At 38.4% G+C, this 23,284-nt stretch overlaps 1 non-coding gene across 1 annotated transcript; it reads left to right on the top strand.

Moving 5' to 3' along the window:
* Window positions 1-20,553: 20,553 nt before the first annotated feature.
* On the top strand, window positions 20,554-20,661 carry LOC130977838 (small nucleolar RNA R71). The gene has a single exon (XR_009085512.1). It is a non-coding gene; the product is annotated as a small nucleolar RNA R71 (small nucleolar RNA).
* Window positions 20,662-23,284: the final 2,623 nt, after the last annotated feature.

The following is a 23,284-nucleotide window of genomic DNA, read 5'->3' as shown; positions in this document are numbered from 1 at the left end:
TCACAACAAATGAACATTGAATCAATCCAGAATTCAGAATTCAATTCACAAAATCAACTCTCAAAATCAGAGTATACAAAACGTCAAAACCAGAATCAGAGTATACAAAGATTACAAACAACATCTCAGGTTTAAAAAAAATCAGAATTCAATTCACAGAATCATCTCTCAAAATCAGAGTATACAAAATGTCAAAACCAGAATCAATTCACAAAATCAATTCACAAAATCAATTCATATTTCATCACAGAATCAGTTCATACTTCATAATCATATTTCATCACAGTTTCATGACTTCATCAGAGTTCACTAGTTCAGTCAGTTCACAGAATTGAATTGATTTCACTATATCAGTTGCAGATACTCAGAATTTCATCAAAATTCTTTGTTCAATGTTCAGAGTTCAGAGTAAAATTCATCAGAAAATCATGTTCATAAATCATAGCTAAATTAAAAAATAAAACTTACCTGGAAATGAGGCAGACGCTGACGGCGAAGTGGCTGAGGGCGCGACGGAGGCTGAGGCCGCGACGCTGCTGAGGCCGCGACGCTGCTGAGGTCGCGACGCTGCTGAAGGCGCGAAGGAGGTGACTGCGTTGAGGGCTTCGGGCGTTCTGTCTCTCACAGTGGTGGCCGGTGGGTCGTGGTGGGTCGTGGCCGGGTGGCCTCGTCGGTGTTGTTCTGTCGGAGTTGGAGTGTGGGTGTGGGTCTGTGGGACGCTGAGGCTGGAATTAGGGCGAAGGACGTGAGTGCGTTTGAGGGCTTCAGTTCAGGCGTTCTGTCTCTCGCAGTGGTGGCCGGTGGGTCGTGGTGGGTCGTCGCTGGGTCGTCGCTGGAATTTGGGTGAAGGAGAAACTGAGAAACACGAAGATTGAGTGGTGAAGGCTGAAGCACGAAGAGTCGAAGACGAAGGAGAAAAGGGGAACTAGGGCTTCAGCCTTCCCACATTGCAAAACGACGGCGTTTTGCTGTCAGTTTAAAAAACCGGCCGGGTCCCGGTTCGGTTCGACCGACCGGTAACCGGCCGGTCGTCGGTTCAAAGCCGGTTATCAAATTCTACGGTTTCTTTTGTTGACCGAACCGTTTTAGTGTCCGGTTCACGGTTCGACCGGTTCGACCGGCCGGTTCGAACCGGTTTTCAGAACATTGGTATGAACAATGTCCCTAGTTGAGTCCGAGCTTTCAAGAGGTCGGGCTCAAGTAATTTAAGATCTCAGCTTCGACGTCAGGTACCCCTGCATTCACGAGGTCAGGTACTCAACGTGTTTCAAATTTTTGAACGTTACTGCATTAAATGGGAGGTGAGCTTTGCACGACAGTTTTCTTGGAATCCGCGCATAGCTTTAAAGAGGGGTATGGAATTACCTTTTTTGCCTCTTCTCCTTTATAAAGTGTTTGCGCGCTCCTGTTCTTCTCCTTTTTCTCATTTCTGAAAGTACTTAATTTGTTCCATTCTTCACAAAGAATCCCTCTTGTTCGTCTCACAACCGTTTCCCATTTTCAAGATTTTTTTTATCTTGATTTGTTTGGAAAAGTTCTTTAACGAAGAGGATTGTCCGTGATTTGCTGCTTGGCGTGCCCTTCCTTTTTTCGAATCTTATCAAGGTTGGTGTCTTATTTACTTTTGCTAATAATCTTGTACTCTGTAGTCAAGAAATGGTTCTGAATGGCCCCTGAATAGTAGCATTGACACTAAGGTTTTACTTTTTGTTGTCGATACTTGTGCTTTGGGATTTCTTTAATGACTTGTTTAACTGTTGTTGCCTTGTTTATTGCTAAAAAAACCCTTTTCCTTTTGAACCATTTTTGTCACCGGAAACTATTTTTGTCGCTGGATATTACTTATTATGAACGTTTGATTGTGGTTTTAAAATTTGGAGGAACTTGTTATCGTTTGTGACTTGTTGAATGTATTTGTGTTACCCCCAATGGTGTTGCTGCCGGTAGTGTAGGAGGAACACCATTTTTATGCTTTCTGTTCTAAAAAGATCTTTTTGAAATCGCGTTATGTGTTTTGTTGCTTTGTATGACTTTTTTTTACTGTGGCTGAGCTCTTTAGTGATGACTTGGTTATTTTTGTATTTGTAGGGGTAGTTTTTTTGTCTCGGTCTATAATTGTCAACATGTCATCAAAGGTCCCGCCTTCTTTGTCATCTTGGGTAGATAGTATTTTGTTTCATCCTGTTTTTGTATTTGACAAAGAGTACGTAGATGTATTCTGTAGACACCATAAAATATGTGAAAGTCAGGAGAATAAGCGGAATTATGAATTAGTAGTGCTAGATCCTGAGGAGAGAGTGTGTTTCCCTCCTTTAGACAACTTGGAACGCTCCTTTTCCTATGCATATGATTGCTTCTTTTCCAAATTAGGCATTAAACTTCCTTTTTCTGACTTTGAGACAAACATCCTCTGGACTTGTAATGTTGCTCCTACCTAACTTCACTTGAATTCTTGGGCTTTTCTCAAAATGTACCAATTTTTGTGCCAGGAGCTCGATGTTCGACCTCCTCTCAAGGTCTTTTTTTTACCTTTTTTTCTTAACCAAACCTGGGTCTTCGAAAGGAAAGTTGTCTTGGCTTTCTTTTCGTGCTGTTCAGGGTAGAAAATTTTTTTCAATTTTTGATGAATTCTTTAATGACTTCAAAAATTATTTCTTTAAAGTCTGAGTTGTAGAGGGTATCCGACCTTTCTATCTGGATAAGAATGATGAACCTTCTTTTCTATTGTACTGACAAGAAAAGCAGGTGATAGCCAAGTATAATGTAGATACCCTAAACGAGCTTGAGAAATGTATGGTAGACGTGTTGAAAGAGTGTTGGGCTCGGGCTCCTCACTTGGATACTAAAAAGTTCTAGCGACCCAATTCTGCTTCGATTCGAAATAAGCAGCTTTTCGACCTTTAGCTTTAGGATTCTTGGTTGTAATTTGTTTAACTAAGGTGCCCTTTTTATTTTTGTTTTGCAGAACAAATGGCTCCCAAATCTATAGTGATGAAACAACTCCGCCAAACCAGGAAAACTGTTGTAGCTCGTGGTATTTAGGAAAAAGAAACCGGGGGTGCTTCCACCCGACCTTCGCCGAAGAAGTCAGATTCGGGTCCGTCATCTCAGAAGAAGATTATTTCCACTCCTTCTATTCAGGTGATTTCTCCTGACTCCCCTCCAGAGACTGTCGCTGTCCCCCCTCTTTTCCTTCATCTTCAGAGTTACCTCTTAAAAGGAAAAAAACTGTCGAAGAGATGAGCATTTATGATAAAGGATTTGGCAGGATTTTCTGGAGTGACAAGAATATTCTTCCTCATAGTCGCATTAGCATGGATGATGCAGCTATAAATATACTCTAGTTTTATGTAATATGAGTGCTATAAATATTTTTAAAAATTCTATTTCTCACTCAAAAACAAAACACGTTGAAGTGATATATCACTCTATTAGAGAACATATTCAAAAATGTAATATTGACATTCAATTTGTAAAATAGAAAAAATAACTTGCTGATATATTCTCTAAGCGATTAGTTGAGGACTGATTTTGTAAACTAAAAACTACTTTGAAAATCATTAACCGTGAATCTTTGGATTAATTTTACTAATGTTCTTTTTTGAGAATTTTGTCTCCTGGGTCGTTAGGAGACATTTTTGTACAGATAATAAATTTTTGAAAGTTTGTTAAAGTTGTTATCTAATTTTTTCGAAATGAGATATGATGTGGCCAAGTTGTTTTTTTTATTCCTTGTGGTCTCTTGTGTTTCCTTAAAACACTTTATTGGGCCAAAGGTCTCTTGTGTTTTCTTATTTTATATTTTCTTAAAAATAAAATAGTTTTTTGTGATTCTATTAGTACTATCTTTTCAGACTTTATTCAAACATTTTTTTAAACATATTTTAATTATTTGCTAATCAGTTTTCTTTTGTTTTTCAAGCTTTTCAACAAGATGTAACATTTAATTCTTACAAATTTCTAATACATTATTTTGCAGGTTCAATTTTTGTTTTTTCTACGTACTTTAATGATAAAAGGGAGAAAAATGTATATACGAGGCTTGCTTAAGTTATTGGTTATTAGTTTTTATTATTTTTATAATTATGGACTGAACTCATTTGATTTTAAGTTATTTGAACTTTATAAAATTTTATGTGCTTATATTTATGCTGTGGTTATATCTGTGCTGCTAAAATTTTGCATACCATACTGTTATACATGTAAATTTTTAAAAGTTTGTAATATTTGCTTGTGTGAATTTTTTTTTTGTGTGTGTATCCCTAAAACTGTAGAGAAACTCATATTAAAGAGGAGCATCTCTTATGAAAGAATGGGAGAACACTTCAACATTTGGATTGGTATCATCAAAGGAAAGTTTCTAAATTTTTGTTTTATTTTAGTTCTTTTGATTAATACCTCATATATTATATTTGCCATTAAAAAAGATATTATTGATTTTAGAAAATAATAAACTTTGATTTGATTATGACAAATATATTTGCTAAAATTTAAAACCCAAAAATTGTTCGATGTGTGTTTATAGTGCAGGCCCAAATCAATTTTTGTTTGACCAACCCAATAAAAAAATAACTTGACTATAATATTGGTATATAAACTAATAATGCTCGACCCAAAAAAAAAAAATAATACAAGCAAGTCTCAACAACAAAGTCCAACACTTTAGTCTAGTACATGAATAAAATCTATTCTTGCTGCAGCAGTAGCTTTACCAATTTGGGTAATGCAAATCAAAGCTAGAAGTGGTTCACTTTTTGTTAGCATCTAAACCTTTTATCAAATAATTATGTTTTGAAAAAGTCAAATAATAAAGCCAAAGATAAAATCAAAATGCTAATTTGGTTTAGGAAAAAAAGTGTTGCAGCTATGATAACCAAATGTGCAAACAAATTTAAGTTGTTGCAACATTTCGAAAAAGAAAAAAAAAGGTTTTCCTTTTTCAAATCAAATTGAAGGATAAAAGATGAAATTTGGAGCTAAAACTTAAGGATCAATGGTACTGATCTTGTAAATACTTTGAAGACATCATGACAGCAAGAACCCAAACATGACCATGTTGCTGCTACAACAATATTGTTCTGCAACTTTGTGTCTCTACTATTTTTGCGTTTTTGCTCTGATTCTAAGAGAAGAAGATAGGCTCAATGTGTAAGACTCCGAATTTTTTAAATAATTAAATAAAAAATTTATTTATAATTTATTATATTTAATTAAGGTTATATTTTTAAGAGATTTTATATATAAATTAAACAATTTCTTAGATATGATTTAAAGTTTTAGTAATTGAATGATAATAAGAATTTTATATGTTTTAATTTGAATAATTAGATTTTTAGCTCTATTTTATAATTTAAAGAAAATTCATTTGATTATCTCCAAATATTGAATTTAAGTATTGAGTTAAAAATAATTTGTAAATTGATGATTAAATGATAATTTTATAGATATTATTATTGGATTTAAAATTAGTTTTCATTTACTCTATTACCCTTTAATTTTATTAAAGTTACTAAATTACCAAAATCCCCAATTTCATATACAAAACCCTAATCCCCAAATTGAAACCCTAATTCCTTCTAACCTAACCCTAACTGCCAATGTTTCCCTTTCTTACCAAACCCAGGAGCAGCCTCAGAAATTTATATGTATGTATATGTGTATATATATATATATATATAACAGAGAGAGAGAGGCCGCCACCGGTCATCGTCACGCCACCGTCGCCGCACGCTGCTGCCACTGTCGAGGTTGCTGTCGCCATTGTCTTGTGTTGCAGCCGCGTCACCATTGAAGAAGAGGAGAGCGAGGGACCCACGAAGCAAACGCTGTTACGTCAAGTTCAGAGGAGAGGGGTGCGATTCACAGGCAAGATGGCGAGAGACAGTCACGAAGGGAGGAGCGTCGCCGTTGTTATTGCGGTGTGTGGGATACGCGAAGAAAGAGAGACGAACTCGAAGGAGCTGTCTCTGGTTTGCTCTCATTCTTTTACCGCCGCCGTGTCATCACCACAAAGGGGTTTCCATCGCTGCCGCTGGGAAGGGGAGAGCCAGAGGAAGCCATCGCCATGCACGCCGTTGTTGGAAGAATAGAACGGGGAAGGAGGAGAAGGGGGTTACCATTTCCGTTCTTGTGGGTTGGAGTTCATCGATGGCTGCTGCTCCATCTCTGAGCAGTTGCACCGATGTCGGTGCTGATCGGAGCAACCACCATAGCTATTCTGCATTACCTTCACTTTCTGTCATTTCTGCCAGGTTCCGCTCTTACCGATGAGAGCCGTTGGATTAGCAACGACTCCATCTTTTGTTTCCCTCTTGAAACGGTAAGTTTTTCTTGTTTCAGAACTTTCACTGTTAGCGATTTGTTATAATTTATTGAGGATTTTGCGATGTTAATGTCTCAGGTTGAGTTACTATTCTGTACAGTACTTATATGGCTGTCACTGCTACAGAAAATGGTCGGATACGATGTGGTTGAATTTGGGCCAAGAGAAAAGGATTTTTAGACGCTTTTTGACTTTGTGGGTTTCGACTAACTAATGCAGGGGATTTTATTTTAAAACTAACTATTTTAATTTATGAATACCATGGAAGTCTAGTGGGTATTTGCAAATAATTTATGATTATTTGAAATGACTGAATGATGAGTTTGAGTTGTATTTGTGACTGAATTTGATGGATATGTGTTTGATTTTTTGATTGTTTAGGAATGTTAAAAATTCTGATTATTAGCTGGTTATAATGAATATTTGTTGAGTTGTGGTTGTGAATGGTGATAGATTTGGTATTGCTTGTTGAATTGAAAATATGAATTGAGTTTTATGAATTGAGGCTGTGATTGAGTTGAAAACTCTGATTATGTCAATGTCTTGGTTGGGTTGTTGATTTAAGAAATTATAAAAGTGAGGGAGCCCGTAAAGGTGGTGAAGACGAATTTAAAGAGGAGGCTCTGTCCGAATTCTTAATAAAATATATGAAAAAGTGATCTTGTTTTGAAAATCCGATTTATAAGCTTATTTTGAGAAAATATTGGTTTGATTCATTAGTAATTATTGATTTTATTCAAGAGCAAATGATTTGAAAGGGAGCTAAATTTTATTGAAATAGAACGTGACTTAGTTTCAAAGGAAACGATTTGGTTATTGAGAATTATTTGATATTTGAAAATGGTTTGATTATTGAAAAGGGTTTGATTTTTGGAATCGTTGAGAGATTGTTTGGTTGGACCCTAGAAGGGTGGCATAGTCTAAGCTTTAGAGGAAATACTGCTAAAATTTTTATAAAATCCTAAGACTTTGTTTAAAGCGTTATTTAAAAGCAAATCTAATTTATGAATATTATTTGATTTCGATTTATTAAGAAAAGTATAATTTAAATTCAATCTTTTGAGAAGAGATTTTGTTTTAAGTTATGATATGAGTTCAGCTTGTTAAGAAAGGGAAAGAAAGAGAAAAGAAAACACGGAACGTGTGTTTATGAAATGATTAAGAGGTCACGAGTGGGTGACGGAACGTAACTAGTTGTGGTGTCGGTGTGAAAATGTTAAGCCGTGAGCTTTATATGTAAATGATTGTGCAGGGATGCCCGTGTATATGGAATGGCTTCCAGGAACATGGGTCACATGCTTCAGCTGGAGAATTAGCGCCTGCAAGTACTTGCAGATGTCATGTTCGGTATACTTCAGCTGGAGAATCAACGCCTGCAAGAAGTAGAAACTTGCAGAGGTTATGCCACTGGAATGCCTTATTTGACTTGCGAGTCGGATTGCATCGGGTGCGGGTCGAAACCGACAAATGAGCTTATTACCTGCGTTAGGGATAGACATGCATCATGTTGTTTGCACATTTACATTTGGTTGTGTTTGCTTGTATTACTTCTCTATCATTGTGCTTTTTGACTTGTTTGTATGTTGGGTTGGATCTCTTACTTGTACTATTAGTTCACGGATATATTGAGGTGAAATGATTATGTGGTTATGTGACTGAGAGATGGTTAATATGACTAATTTTGTGATTAAATATATTTTGAGTTTAGAAATTTAAGAAAAAGTAATTAATTATCTAAAGTAAAACTAAAAGTATTTTCAGGGATTTAAGAAAAATAGTTTTATTGAGTAAAGTTAATTATTTACATTTTATTTCATTACTTTTACGGCATTTCTATCCCCTACTGAGAACGTGTGGTTTGTTCTCACCCCAAAATCTTCCACCCTTTTAGTGACACAGGTTCGAAGACTCTGTATGAAGCCGCAGACGAATAGTTGGAATTGTTTATAAGTTAAGTTATTTTCATAGAGTTCCCTCACCTTTATTGATTAGGATTTTATTTTATCCAAAGGGATAGGTATTGTATTTGAGTTTTATATTGAATTTATTTGTATAACATTTATTATTAGTAGTAATTATGTGATTACTATTACTTGGTGATCTTTGATATATGATTTTAATTAATAAAAACAAAATTTTTAGGCATTTTCTTAAAAATTGAAACGCGATATCGAACTAAAGACTCAATATTTCTTGCGTTGGCTTATCCTTTGTACGTTACATTATCGATCAGAGTGTTGCGCGTTTTGAGTTACGATTTTTGTTTACCTCTTTTTCTTAAAAAGGCTCCTAGTTATAATCATTCTTCACAATACTATTCGTACTAAATTTTTATTTTAGAGGTCGTAATACCTTGCCATCTCTGAATTATGACTTAAGCATAAGGCTCTGTATGGTAGAGTGTTACATTATGGTATCAGAGCAGTTTGTTCCTGTAGAGCCTGAGGGGGACGGACTGACTATGCTTCTGTGCATTCTCTGTATGTGTGTTTTGTGCTATTAGTATATCTACTTGATATAATTGGCATAAACGTTCATGAGCATGCATTTGAAACTTAAAGCACTAAACTTCTGATATTGAGACTGATCAACTTAATATCGATTGTTTGGTGTGTATAGGAACCAGATGGCACCTTATGGACGCGGTAGAGGCCATGGTAGAGGCCGTGGTAGAGGTCGTACTAATGCTCGTGCACCGGAGGTTAACCCTAATGACCCGGTGAACCTTATGACTGTGTTGGAGAACATGGCTGCTGCGATGTAATCCACTGCTGAAGCTCTTGGGCAATGGATGAACAATTGTGGCAACGACGGAAATAGAGCTCAGGAACCAATAGAGGTCAAAAGTTTCTCGTGATGGTAAACAAGTGTAGGGTTGCTGAGGAGTGTGTGAAGAAGGCAGCCGCTGAGAGAGGAAGTCACAAGGGACCATTCCCACAGAACTGAGGGAAGAGCTTTGCACCTAGAGGTTCGCCTTTCAAGTGGAGAAGTTCTTTCAGGAGGCCCAACAACAACAACTCCCAAGGAAAAAGGTTTGAGAAGCAGCCATAGAATGAGCAAGCTTGTGCTAGGTGTGGAAGTCACCACCCGGGAGCCCCGTGCATGGCCGGATGGGGTTTGTGCTATTACTGTGGTAAGGCGGGACATAAGGTCCCAAACTGTCCATAAAAGCAGAAATAAGGTGTTGGAAAAGCACAACAAACTGGTCGGGTGTTCACCACCTCAGCTATAGGTGTCGAGGGATCCGAAACACTCATTCGAGGTAACTGTGAGATGATTGGTCAAAATTTAAATGCTTTATTTGATTCGGGAGCATCGCATTCATTTATTGCATTTGAGAAAGCCCATGAGTTAGGATTGAAGATCGTAACCTTAGGTTATGACCTAAAAGTGTACAATGCTACCCATGAAACCATGGTACCTAGGCTAGTGATGAGCGGATAATTTATACGCTTTTTGGCATTGTTTTTAGTATGTTTCTAGTAGGATTTAGTTAGTTTTTAGTATATTTTTATTAGTTTTTAGTTAAAATTCACTTTTCTGGACTTTACTATGAGTTTGTGTGTTTTTCTATGATTTCAGGTATTTTCTGGCTGAAATTGAGGGACCTGAGCAAAAATCTGATTCAGAGACTGAAAAGGACTGCAGATGCTGTTGGATTCTGACCTCCCTGCACTCTAAGTAGATTTTCTGGAGCTACAGAAGCCCAATTGGTGCACTCTCAACGGCGTTGGAAAGTAGACATCCTGGGCTTTCCAGAAATGTATAATAGTCCATACTTTACCCGAGATTTGATGGCCCAAACCGGCGTTTCAAATCAGCTCAAAACTGCCCGGCGTTAAACGCCGGAACTGGCACAAGAATGGGAGTTAAACGCCCAAACAGGCACAAAAGCTGGCGTTTAACTCCAAGAAAAGTCTCTACACGAAAATGCTTCAATGCTCAGCCCAAGCACACACCAAGTGGGCTCGGAAGTGGATTTTTATGTCATTTACTCATTTCTGTAAACCCTAGGCTACTAGTTCTCTACAAATAGGACCTTTTACTATTGTATTTTCATCTTTGGACATCTAGTTCTTAGATCAGATATTTAGATCTTTGAATCTTTTGATCCTTGATCATTTGGAGTCTTTTGATCATGTATTGGGAGGCTGGCCATTCGGCCATGCCTAGACCTTGTTCTTATGTATTTTCAACAGTGGAGTTTCTACACACCATAGATTAAGGTGTGGAGCTCTGCTGTACCTCGAGTATTAATGCAATTACTATTGTTCTTCTATTCAATTCAGCTTGTTCTTATTCCAAGATATTCATTCGCACTCAAGAACTTGATGAATGTGATGATTATGTGACGCTCATCATCATTCTCACTTATGAATGCGTGCCTGACAACCACTCCCGTTCTACAAGCAAACAAGGCTTAAATGTTTATCTCTTGGATCCCTTAATCGGAATCTTCGTGGTATAAGCTAGAATTGATGGCGGCATTCAAGAGAATCCGGAAGGTCTAAACCTTGTCTGTGGTATTCTGAGTAGGATTCAATGATTGAATGACTGTGACGAGCTTCAAACTCCTGAAGGCTGGGCGTTAGTGACAGACGCAAAAGAATCAATGGATTCTATTCCAACCTGATTGAGAACCGACAGATGATTAGCCGTGCCATGACAGGATGCGTTGAACATTTTCACTGAGAGGACGGGACTGTAGCCACTGACAACAGTGATGCCCAACATACAGCTTGCCATGGAAAGGAGTAAGAAGGATTTGATGAAGACAGTAGGAAAGCAGAGAGACGGAAGGGACAAAGCATCCCCATTCTCTTATCTGAAGTTCTCACCAATGAATTACATAAGTATCTCTATCTTTACTTTTTGCTTTATTCATATATCATCCATAACCATTTGAATCTGCCTGACTGAGACTTACAAGGTGACCATAGCTTGCTTCATACCAACAATCTCCGTGGGATCGACCCTTACTCGCGTAAGGTTTATTACTTGGATGACCCAGTGCACTTGCTGGTTAGTTGTGCGAAGTTGTGAAATTATGTTTATACCATGGTATTGAGCACCAATTTTTTGGATTCATTACCGGGGATTATTTGAGTTGTGAAAAGTAGAGATCACAATTTCGTGCACCAAGTTTTTGGCGCCGTTGCCGGGGATTGTTGAGTTTGGACAACTGACAGTTCATCTTGTTGCTTAGATTAGGTATTTATCTTCAGAGTTCTTAAGAATGAATTATAGTGTTTCAAGGTGATGTTCTTATCATCACCAAAGCTGATTGATTATCATCAATTTAGCTCTTGAATGCAGTGTCCTGCTGAAGCTTGGCTAGCCATGTCTAATTCCTTTAGACTAAAGCTTTAGACTAACATTGCATGATTCTTGGAATTCTCATTAAGAATTTTGATACCTTTACTTTCTTTTCCACTTAATTTTTGAAAAATCCAAAAAAATTTTTTTTTCAAAATCATAAAAACCAAAAATATTGTATGTTTCTTGTTGAGTCTAGTGTCTCATGTTAAGTTTGGTGTCAATTGCATGTTTCTGTTCTTCTTGCATTCATTCATATGTCTTAAGTGATCTTCAAGATGTTCTTGATGATTTCATTGCTCTGATCTTTGAATTCTCTTGACTTGTGTGTTTTGTGTTTCTCATATGCATTCTCATTTTGTTAGTGTCAATGGTATACAAACTGCTAAGTTTGGTGTCTTGCATGCATTGTTATTTGACTTTAGTTGTATTTTAATTATTCCTCATCATCAAAAATCCAAATTTTTTTTTTAATTTGTGTCTTTTCAAGTCAATAATACAGAGAATTGAAGATTCAGAACATACAGCAGAGGAATTATACAGAAAAAGCTGAGCGTTCAAAACGCCCAATGAGGAAGGCAAACTGGCGTTTAAACGCCAGCCAGGGTGCCTGGCTGGGCGTTTAACGCCCAAAAGGGTAGTGCTTTGGGCGTTAAACGCCAGAATGTGCACCATTCTGGGCGTTTAACGCCAGGATGGCACAAGAGGGAAGATTTTGTTTTTAACTCAAATTTTTTTTTTCAAATTTTCAAAATTTTTTCAAAATCAAATCTTTTTCAAATCATATCTTTTCAATCAAATCTTTTTCAAAATCAATTTCTTTCCATTTTCAAAAATACTTGCTATCAATTAATGATTTGATTCAACATTTCAAGTATGTTGCCTTTTCTGTTGAGAAAGGTTTAATGTTTGAATCATATCTTTCTTTGTTAGCCAAGTCATTAATTTTTAAAAAATCAAATCTTTTTAAATTGTTTTTCAAATCATATCTTCTCAATCACATCTTTTTAAAATCATAACTTTTCAATCATATCTTTTCAATCACATCTTTTTCAAAATAGTTTTCAATAATATCTTTTTGATTTCTAATTTCAAAATCTTTTTCAAAAATCACTTGATTTCTTTTCCACTCTTAGTTTTCGAAAATCAATTAAAGTTTTTCAAAATGGTTTTTAATTAATTTTCGAAAGTTTCTTCCCCTCTTCTCACATCCTTCTATTTATGGACTAACACTATTCCTTAATGCACAATTCGAACTCCATCTCTTTTGATAAGTTCGAATTCTTCTACTTCTTCCTTCTATTTTTCTTTTCCTCTGACACCTCAAGGAATCTCTATACTGTGACATAGAGGATTCCATATTTTCTTGTTCTCTTCTCTTTCATATGAGCAGGAGCAAAGACAAAAGCATTCTTGTTGAGGCTGACCCTGAACCTGAAAGGACCTTGAAGCGAAAGCTAAGAGAAGCTAAGGCACAACTCTCTATAGAGGATCTAACAGAAATCTTCAAAGAAGAAGTCATGGCAGCCGAAAGCAACAACAATGCCAACAATGCAAGGAAGGTGCTGGGTGACTTTACTGCACCTACTCCCGACTTCTATGGGAGAAGCATCTCTATCCCTGCCATTGGAGTAAACAACTTTGAGCTTAAGCCTCAATTAGTTTCTCTAATGCAACAGAATTCCAAGTTCCATGGACTTCCATTGGAAGATCCTCATCAGTTTTTAGCTGAATTCTTCCAAATCTGTGACACTGTCAAGACTAATGGGGTTGACCTTGAAGTCTACAGACTTATGCTATTCCCATTTACTGTAAGAGACAGAGCTAGGATATGGTTGGATTCACAACCTAAAGAAAGCCTGAACTCTTGGGAAAAGCTAGTCAATGCCTTCTTGGCAAAGTTCTTTCCACCTCAAAAATTGAGTAAGCTTAGAGTGGAAGTCCAAACCTTCAGACAGAAGGAAGGAGAATCCCTCTATGAAGCTTGGGAAATATACAAACAATTGATCAGAAAGTGTCCTTCTGACATGCTTTCTGAATGGAGCATCATAGGTATTTTCTATGATGGTCTGTCTGAACTGTCCAAAATGTCATTGGATAGCTCTGCTGGAGGATCTCTTCATCTGAAGAAGACGCCTACAAAAACTCAAGAACTAATTGAAATGGTTGCAAATAACCAATTCATGTACACTTCTGAAAGGAATCCTGTGAACAATGGGACGAATCAGAAGAAAGGAGTTCTTGAGATTGATACTCTGAATGCCATATTGGCTCAGAACAAAATATTGACTCAGCAAGTCAATATGATCTCTCAAAGTCTGTCTGGAATGTAAAAAGCACCAGGCAGTACTAAGGATGCTTCATCTGAAGAAGAAGCTTATGATCCTGAGAACCCTTCAATGGAAGAGGTGAATTACATAGGAGAACCCTATGGAAACACCTATAATTCTTCATGGAGAAATCATCCAAATTTCTCATGGAAGGATCAACAGAGACCTCAACAAGGTTTCAACAACAATAATGGTGGAAGAAACAGGTTTAGCAATGACAAGCCTTTTTCATCATCTTCTCAGCAACAGACAGAGAATTCTAAGTGGTGCACGAAATTGTGATCACTACAACTCAAAACAATCCCCGGTAATGGCTCCAAAGACTTGGTGCTCAATACCATGGCATAAACACAACTTCGCACAACTAACCAGCAAGTGCACTGGGTCGTCCAAGTAATAAACCTTACGCGAGTAAGGGTCGATCCCACGGAGATTGTTGGTATGAAGCAAGCTATGGTCACCTTGTAAATCTTAGTCAGGCAGACTCAATGGGTATAGATGATGAATGAATAAAACACAAAGATAAAGATAGAGATACTTATGTAATTCATTGGTAGGAACTTCAGATAAGCGTATGAAGATGCCTTCCCTTCCGTCTCTCTGCTTTCCTACTGTCTTCATCCAATCCTTCTTACTCCTTTCCATGGCAAGCTCATGTAGGGTTTCACCGTTGTCAGTGGCTACCTCCCATCCTCTCAGTGAAAATACGTTCCGATGCTCTGTCACAGCATGGCTAATCATCTGTCGGTTCTCGGTCAGGCCGGAATAAAATCCATTGATAATTTTGCGTCTGTCACCAAACGCCCCGCCTGCTAGGAGTTTGAAGCACGTCATAGTCATTCAATCATTGAATCCTACTCAGAATACCACAGACAAGGTTAGACCTTCCGGATTCTCTTGAATGCCGCCATCAGTTCTTGCCTATACCACGAAGACTCTGATCTCACGGAATGGTTGGCTCGTTTGTCAGACGAGCACTCGGTTGTCAGGCGATCAACCATGCATCGTGCAATCAGGAATCCAAGAGATATTCACTAGGGCCTCGGATGCTTGTAGAACAAGAGTGGTTGTCAGTCACTTTGTTCATGGGTGAGAATGATGATGAGTGTCACGGATCATCACATTCATCAAGTTGAAGAACAAGTGATATCTTGGACAAAGAACAAGCGGAATTGAATAGAAGAACAATAGTAATTGCATTAATACTCGAGGTACAGCAGAGATCCACACCTTAATCTATGGTGTGTAGAAACTCCACCGTTGAAAATACATAAGAACAAGGGTCTAGGCATGGCCGAATGGCCAGCCTCCCAATGATCTAAGAACTAGATGTCCGAAGATGAAAATACAATAGTAAAAGGTCCTACTTATAGAAAACTAGTAGCCTAAGGTGTACAAAGATGAGTAAATGACATAAAAATCTACTTCCGGGCCCACTTGGTGTGTGCTTGGGCTGAGCAATGAAGCATTTTCGTGTAGAGACTCTTCTTGGAGTTAAACGCCAGCTTTTATGCCAGTTTGGGCGTTTAACTCCCATTTAGGTGCCAGTTCCGGCGTTTAACGCTGGAATTTCTGTAGGTGACTTTGAACGCCAGTTTGGGCCATCAAATCTTAGGCAAAGTATGAACTATCATATATTGCTGGAAAGCCCATGATGTCTACTTTCCAACGCTGTTGAGAGCGCGCCAATTGGGCTTCTGTAGCTCCAGAAAATCCACTTCGAATGCAGGGAGGTCAGAATCCAACAGCATCTGCAGTCCTTTTCAGTCTCTGAATCAGATTTTTGCTCAGGTCCCTCAATTTCAGCCAGAAAATACCTGAAATCACAGAAAAACACACAAACTCATAGTAAAGTCCAGAAAAGTGAATTTTAACTAAAAACTAATAAAAATATACTAAAAACTAACTAGATCATACTAAAAACACACTAAAAACAATGCCAAAAAGCGTACAAATTATCCGCTCATCACAACACCAAACTTAAATTGTTGCTTGTCCTCAAGCAACTTAAACTCAAATAAGATAAAAAGAAGAGAATATGCAATGAACTCCAAAAACATCTATGAAGATCAGTATTAATTAGATGAGCGGGGCTTTAAGCTTTTTGCCTCTGAATAGTTTTGGCATCTCACTTTATCCTTTGGAATTCAGAATGATTGGCTTCTTTAGGAACTCAGAATCTAGATAGTGTTATTGATTCTCCTAGTTAAGTATGATGATTCTTGAACACAGCTACTTATTGAGTCTTGGCTGTGGCCCAAAGCACTCTGTCTTCCAGTATTACCACCGGATACATACATGCCACAGACACATAATTGGGTGAACCTTTTCAGATTGTGACTCAGCTTTGCTAAAGTCCCCAATTAGAGGTGTCCAGGGTTCTTAAGCACACTCTTATTGCCTTGGATCACAACTTTATTTCTTTCTTTTTCTTTTCTTTTTTTTCTTTTTTTTTTCGTTTTTTTTTTCGCTTGCTTCCCCTTTTTTTTTGTATTCACTGCTTTTTCTTGCTTCAAGAATCATTTTTATGATTTTTCAGATCCTCAGTAACATGTCTCCTTTTTCATCATTCTTTCAAGAGCCAATATTCATGAACCACAAATTCAAAAGACATATGCACTGTTCAAGCATACATTCAGAGAACAAAAGTGTTGCCACCACATCAAAATAATTAAACTGTTATAAAATTTAAAATTCATGCAATTCTTCTCTTTTTCAATTAAGAACATTGTTTATTTAAGAAAGGTGATGGATTCATAGGACATTCATAACTTTAAGGCATAGACACTAATACACTAATGATCACAAGACACAAACATGGATAAACATAAGCACTAAAAATCGAAAAACAGAAGAATAAAGAACAAGAAAATTAAGGAACGGGTCCACCTTTAGTGATGGCGGCTCTTTCTTCCTCTTGAAGATCCTATGGAGTGCTTGAGCTCCTCAATGTCTCTTCCTTGTCTTTGTTGCTCCTCTCTCATGATTCTTTGATCTTCTCTAATTTCATGGAGGAGGATGGAATGTTCTTGGTGCTCCACCCTTAGTTGTCCCATGTTGGAACTCAATTCTCCTAGGGAGGTGTTCAGTTGCTCCCAATAGTCTTGTGGAGGAAAGTGCATCCCTTGAGGTATCTCAGGGATCTCATGATGAGAGGGGTCTCTTGTGTGCTCCATCCTTTTCTTAGTGATGGGCTTGTCCTCATCAATGGGGATGTCTCCCTCTATGTCAACTCCCACTGAATAACAGAGGTGACAAATGAGGTGAGGAAAGGCTAACCTTGCTAAGGTAGAGGACTTGTCCGCCACCCTATAGAGTTCTTGGGCTATAACCTCATGAACTTCCACTTCTTCTCCAATCATGATGCTATGAATCATGATGGCCCGGTCTAAAGTAACTTCGGACCGGTTGCTAGTAAGAATGATTGAGCGTTGGATAAACTCCAACCATCCTCTAGCCACAGGTTTGAGGTCATGCCTTCTCAATTGAACCGGCTTCCCTCTTGAATCTCTCTTCCATTGGGCGCCCTCTTCACAAATGTCAGTGAGGACTTGGTCCAACCTTTGATCAAAGTTGACCCTTCTTGTGTAAGGATGTTCATCTCCTTGCATCATAGGCAAGTTGAATGCTAACCTTACATTTTCCGGACTAAAATCCAAGTATTTCTCCCGAACCATAGTAAGATAATTCTTTGGATCCGGGTTCACACTTTGATCATGGTTCTTGGTGATCCATGCATTGGCATAGAACTCTTGAACCATCAAGATTCTGACTTGTTGAATGGGGTTGGTAAGCACTTCCCAACCTCTTCTTCGGATCTCATGGCGGATCTCTGGATATTCACCCTTTTTGAGTGAAAAAGGGACCTCGGGGATCACCTTCTTCAAGGCCACAACTTCATAGAAGTGGTCTTGATGCACCCTTGAGATGAATCTATCCATCTCCCATGACTCGGAGGTGGAAGCTTTTGCCTTCCCTTTCCTCTTTCTAGAGGTTTCTCCGGCCTTGGATGCCATAAATGGTTATGGAAAAATGAAAAAGCAACGCTTTTACCACACCAAACTTAAAATGTTTGCTCGTCCTCGAGCAAAAGAAGAAAGAAGAGAGTAGAAGAAGAAGAAAATGGAGGAAATGGAGGAGGTTTTGTGTTCGGCCAAAGAGGGGGAGAAGTGGTGTTAAGGTTGTGTGAAAATGGAGGGGTGAAGAAGGGTTTATATAGGAGAGAGGGGAGGTGTAGGGTTCGGCCATTATGGGTGGGTTTGGGAGGAAAAGTGGTTTGAATTTGAACGGTGAGGTAGGAGGGGTTTTATGAAGGATGGATGTGAGTGGTGAAGAGAAAGATGGGATTTGATAGGTGAAGGGTTTTTGGGGAAGAGGTGTTGAGGTGATTGGAGAATGAGTGAAGAGGGGAGAGAGAGTGGTGGGGTTGGTGGGGATCCTGTGGGGTCCACAGATCCTGCGGTGTCAAGGAAAAGTCATCCCTGCACCAAATGGCTTTCAAAATCACGTTTTGAGCCATTTCTGGCGTTAAACGCCGGGCTGGTGCCCATTCCTGGCGTTTAACGCCGGGTTCTTGCCCTTTTCTGGCGTTTAACGCCAGTCTGGTGCCCCTTTCTGGCGTTAAACGCCCAGAATGGTGCCAGACTGGGCGTTAAACGCCCAACTGCTAACCTCACTGGCGTTTAAACGCCAGCAACATCTTCCTCCAAGGTGTGCTGTTTTTCTTCCTGTTTTTCATTCTGTTTTTGCTTTTTCAATTGATTTTGTGACTTCTTATGATCATCAACCTACAAAAAAACATAAAATAACAAAAGGAAAATAGATAAATATAACATTGGGTTGCCTCCCAACAAGCGCTTCTTTAATGTCAGTAGCTTGACAGATGGCTCTCATGGAGCGTCACATTTTCTCAGAGCAATGTTGGAACCTCCCAACACCAAACTTAGAGTTTGAATGTGGGGGTTCAACACCAAACTTAGAGTTTGGTTGTGGCCTCCCAACACCAAACTTAGAGTTTGACTGTGGGGGCTCTGCTTGACTCTGATTTGAGAGAAGCTCTTCATGCTTCCTCTCCATGGTGATAGAGGGATATCCTTGAGCCTTAAACACAAGGGATTCTTCATTCACTTGAATGATCAATTCACCTCCATCAACATCAATCACAGCCTTTGCTGTGGCTAGGAAGGGTCTGCCAAGGATGATAGATTCATCCATGCACTTCCCAGTCTCTAGGACTATGAAATCAGCAGGGATGTAATGGTCTTCAATCTTCACCAAGACATCCTCTACAAGTCCATGAGCTTGTTTTCTTGAGTTGTCTGCCATCTCTAGTGAGATTCTTGCAGCTTGTACCTCAAAGATCCCTAGCTTCTCCATTACAGAGAGAGGCATGAGGTTTACACTTGACCCTAAGTCACACAGAGCCTTCTTGAAGGTCATGGTGCCTATGGTACAAGGTATGGAAAATTTCCCAGGATCTTGTCTCTTTTGAGGTAATTTCTGCCTAGACAAGTCATCCAGTTCTTTGGTGAGCAAAGGAGGTTCATTCTCCCAAGTCTCATTTTCAAATAACTTGTCATTTAGCTTCATGATTGCTCCAAGGTATTTAGCAACTTGCTCTTCAGTGACATATTCATCCTCTTCAGAGGAGGAATACTCATCAGAGCTCATGAAAGGCAGAAGTAAGTCCAATGGGATCTCCATGGTCTCATTTTGAGCCTCAGATTCCCATGGTTCCTCATTAGGGAACTTAGTGGAGGTCAGTGCACGCCCATTGAGGTCTTCCTCAGTGGCGTTCACTTCCTCTCCTTCCTCTCCAAATTCGGCCATGTTTATGGCCTTGCACTCTCCTTTAGGATTTTCTTCTGTATTGATTGGAAGAGTACTTGGAGGGAGCTCAGTAATTTTCTTGCTCAGCTGTCCCACTTGTGCCTCCAAATTCCTAATGGAGGACCTTGTTTCAGTCATGAAACTTTGAGTGGTTTTGATTAGATCAGAGACCATGGTTGCTAAGTCAGAGGGGTTCTGCTTAGAATTCTCTGTCTGTTGCTGAGAAGATGATGGAAAAGGCTTGCCATTGCTAAACCTGTTTCTTCCACCATTGCTGTTGAAACCTTGTTGAGGTCTCTCTTGATTCTTCCATGAGAAATTTGGGTGATTTCTCCATGAAGAATTATAGGTGTTTCCATAGGGTTCTCCTAGGTAATTCACCTCTTCCATTGAAGGGTTCTCAGGATCATAAGCTTCTTCTTCAGATGAAGCATCCTTAGTACTGCTTGGTGCATTTTGCATTCCAGACAGACTTTGAGAAATTAAATTGACTTGTTGAGTTAATATCTTGTTCTGAGCCAATATGGCATTCAGAGCATCAATCTCAAGAACTCCTTTCTTCTGACTAGTCCCATTATTCACAGGATTTCTGTCAGAAGTGTACATGAATTGGTTATTTGCAACCATTTCAATGAGCTCTTGAGCTTCTGTAGGCGTCTTCTTCAGATGAAGAGATCCTCCAGCAAAGCTATCCAAAGACATCTTGGATAGTTCAGAGAGACCATCATAGAAAATACCTATGATGCTCCATTCAGAAAGCATGTCAGAAGGACATTTTCTGATTAATTGCTTGTATCTTTCCCAAGCTTCATAGAGGGATTCTCCATCCTTCTGTCTGAAGGTTTGGACTTCCACTCTAAGCTTACTCAATTTTTGAAGTGGAAAGAACTTTGCCAAGAAGGCATTGACTAGCTTTTCCCAAGAGTCCAGGCTTTCTTTAGGTTGAGAGTCCAACCATGTTCTAGCTCTGTCTCTTACAGCAAAAGGGAATAGCATAAGTCTATAGACTTCAGGGTCTACCCCATTAGTCTTGACAGTGTCACAGATTTGCAAGAATTCAGCCAAGAACTGATGAGGATCTTCCAATGGAAGTCCATGGAACTTGTAATTCTGTTGCATTAGAGAAACTAATTGAGGCTTAAGCTCAAAGTTGTTTGCTCTAATGGCAGGGATAGAGATGCTTCTCCCATAGAAGTCAGGAGTAGGTGCAGTAAAGTCACCCAGCACCTTCCTTGCATTATTGGCATTGTTGTTGTTTTCGGCTGCCATGGCTTCTTCTTCTTTGAAGAATTCGGTCAGGTCCTTAACAGAGAGTTGTGCCTTAGCTTCTCTTAGCTTTCGCTTCAAGGTCCTTTCAGGTTTAGGGTCAGCTTCAACAAGAATGCCTTTGTCTTTGCTCCTGCTCATATGAAAGAGAAGAGAACAAGAAAATATGGAATCCTCTATGTCACAGTATAGAGATTCCTTGAGGTGTCAGAGGAAAAGAAGAGTAGAAGACAGAAGTTGAAAATTCGAACTTATCAGAGAAGAATGAGTTCAAATTTCGCATTAAGGAATAGTGTTAGTCCATAAATAGAAGGATGTAAGAAGAAGGGAAGTAATTTTCGAAAATTAAGTAAAGGATTTTGAAAACATTTTTGAAAAACACTACTTAATTTTCGAAATTGAAAGTGGGAAAGAAATAAAGTGATTTTTGAAAAAGATTTTGAATTTAGAAATCAGAAAGATTTGATTGAAAACTGTTTTGAAAAAGATGTGGTTAAGAAGATATGATTAGTTTTAAAAAAGATGTGATTGAGAAGATATGATTTGAAAAACATTTTAAAAAGATTTGATTTTGAAAATTAATAACTTGGCTATCAAGAAAAGATATGATTCAAACAATTAAACCTTTCTCAACAGAAAAGGCAACATACTTGAAATGTTGAATCAAATCATTAATTGATAGCAAGTATCTTTAAAAAATGGAAAGAAAGTAATTTTGAAAAAGATTTGATTGAAAAATTGATTTGAAAAAGATTTGATTTTGAAAAGATTTTGAAAACTAAAAAAAATTTGAGTTGAAAACAAAATCTTCCTCCTTTAGCCATCCTGGCGTTAAACGCCCAGAATGGTGCACATTCTGGCGTTTAACGCCCAAAATACTACCCTTTTGGGCGTTAAACGCCCAACCAGGTACCCTGGCTGGCGTTTAAACGCCAGTCTGTCCTTCTTCACTGGGCGTTTTGAACGCCCAGCTTTTTCTGTGCAATTCCTCTGCTGTATGTTCTGAATCTTCAATTCTCTGTATTATTGACTTGAAAAGACACAATTAAAAAATATTTTTGGATTTTTAATAATAAGGAAAAATCAAAATGCAACTAAAATCAAATAACAATGCATGCAAGACACCAAACTTAGCAGTTTGTATACTACTGACACTAACAAAATGAGAATGCATATGAGACACACAAAACACTCAAGTCAATAGAATTCAAAGATCAAAACAAGGAAATCATCAAGAACAACTTGAAGATTAATGAAGACACATGTATGAATTCGAAAAATGCAAGAAGAATAGAAACATGCAATTGACACCAAACTTAAGATGAGACACTAGACTTAAACAAGAAATTTTTGGATTTTATGAATTTTTGAATTTTTTTTTGTGTTTTTCGAAAATTAAGTGGAAAAAGATATCAAAATTCTTAATGAGAATTCCAGGAATCAGTGCAATGCTAGTCTAAGACTCCGGTCCAGGAATTAGACATGGCTTCACAGCCAGCCAAGCTTTCAAAGAAAGCTTCGGTCCAAAACACTAGACATGGCCAAAGGCCAGCCAAGCCTTAGCAAATCACTGCTCCAAAAGCAAGATTGATGAAAATCAACAAGCTCTTGTGATGATAAGTTGAAACCTCGGTCCAATGAAATTAGACATGGCTTCTCAGCCAGCCAGACTTCAACAAATCATCATGAAACTCTAGAATTCACCTTCAAGAATTTCGAAAAAAAAAAATACCTAATCTAAGCAACAAGATGAACCTTCAGTTGTCCATACTCAAACAATCCCCAGTAATGGCTCCAAAGACTTGGTGCTCAATACCATGGCATAAACACAACTTCGCACAACTAACCAGCAAGTGCACTGGGTCGTCCAAGTAATAAACCTTACGCGAGTAAGGGTCGATCCCACGGAGATTGTTGGTATGAAGCAAGCTATGGTCACCTTGTAAATCTTAGTCAGGCAGACTCAATGGGTATAGATGATGAATGAATAAAACACAAAGATAAAGATAGAGATACTTATGTAATTCATTGGTAGAAACTTCAGATAAGCGTATGAAGATGCCTTCCCTTCCGTCTCTCTGCTTTCCTACTGTCTTCATCCAATCCTTCTTACTCCTTTCCATGGCAAGCTCATGTAGGGTTTCACCGTTGTCAGTGGCTACCTCCCATCCTCTCAGTGAAAATACGTTCCGATGCTCTGTCACAGCATGGCTAATCATCT

The sequence above is a fragment of the Arachis stenosperma genome, chromosome 4 (assembly GCF_014773155.1).
Source record: "Arachis stenosperma cultivar V10309 chromosome 4, arast.V10309.gnm1.PFL2, whole genome shotgun sequence".
Taxonomy (NCBI): domain Eukaryota; kingdom Viridiplantae; phylum Streptophyta; class Magnoliopsida; order Fabales; family Fabaceae; genus Arachis; species Arachis stenosperma.
The sequence above is the reverse complement of the archived record's forward strand: the minus strand, read 5'-3'. Positions and strand labels throughout refer to the sequence as shown.